Source organism: Lucilia cuprina, chromosome 2 (assembly GCF_022045245.1).
Source record: "Lucilia cuprina isolate Lc7/37 chromosome 2, ASM2204524v1, whole genome shotgun sequence".
Lineage (NCBI taxonomy): Eukaryota > Metazoa > Arthropoda > Insecta > Diptera > Calliphoridae > Lucilia > Lucilia cuprina.
The window spans coordinates 14,096,370-14,097,529 of NC_060950.1; positions in this window are offsets into that span (position 1 = coordinate 14,096,370).

The following is a 1,160-nucleotide window of genomic DNA, read 5'->3' on the forward strand; positions in this document are numbered from 1 at the left end:
CTATAGACTAGACTATAGACTAGACTATAGACAGGACTATAGACTAGACTATAGACTAGTCTATAGACTAGACTATAGACTAGACTATAGACTAGACTATAGACTAGACTATAGACTATTGAGTAGACTATAGACTAGGCTAAACTACTACAGTATATACTATAGACTATGGTATAGGCTAGACTAAAGACTACACTATATGTTAGACTATAGAGTAGACTTTAGAATTGACTAGACTATAGGCTACACTACAGACTAGACTATAGACGAGATTAGACAATAGACTAGACAATAGACTAAAGAATAGACTAGACTATAGTCAATACAATTGACTAGACTGCAAACTAGACTGTAGAATTCACTATGGACTAAACTATAGAATATACTTCAGACTAGACTGTTGGCTATGATATGGACTACAATATAGACTTGACTATCGACTAGACAATAGAAAAGACAAATCGACTAAGATGACTATGCTATAAGCTAAACTGTAAACTGTTTTAAGCTCATAAATCAACTGAACTATTACATATTTTCCTCCCTAATACAATTAACGTCATTTCGAAGAGAAGCATTTGGCTATCCATTCACTCATTTGACAAACAATTTTATTATACTCTTTAACTGTGGGCATTTTTCATTGTTCTTTAAAAGCAGAAATATCTCAATTAGGGGTAATTAGTTTTAAATGTTTTAAAATGATAGAAATGTAGAGATAAACTTAAAGTTAAATACGAAAATAATTAAATGGTCATAATTTAGTAAGAATTATTTTAAATTTTTACAATTGTTGGTATTAAAAGAGATACATACTTTAAATCTTACGTTGGCAAACAAATTGAACAAACAATTTCTATTTTAGATCTTGGACATTAGGATTCTAATTGAAAACTATTAATGCTCATATTTTATTAAAAGGATTAAAAACATTTCAAAAACTTTTTCCCAAAGGAAGGATGTATCTGACCTCAATATGTATCTTGCAACTAGTTTTTAGTTCTGTTTTTATAATAATAACTATTTTAAGATTTCACAAAATTATCTTAACAATTACTTCCTTCTTTATTCACTAATACAAATATGAATGTTTTCTCTTATTTAAATTTATAATAATTCTTTTATTTTTATGCCGAAAATTGAATGAAAAAACTGAATAA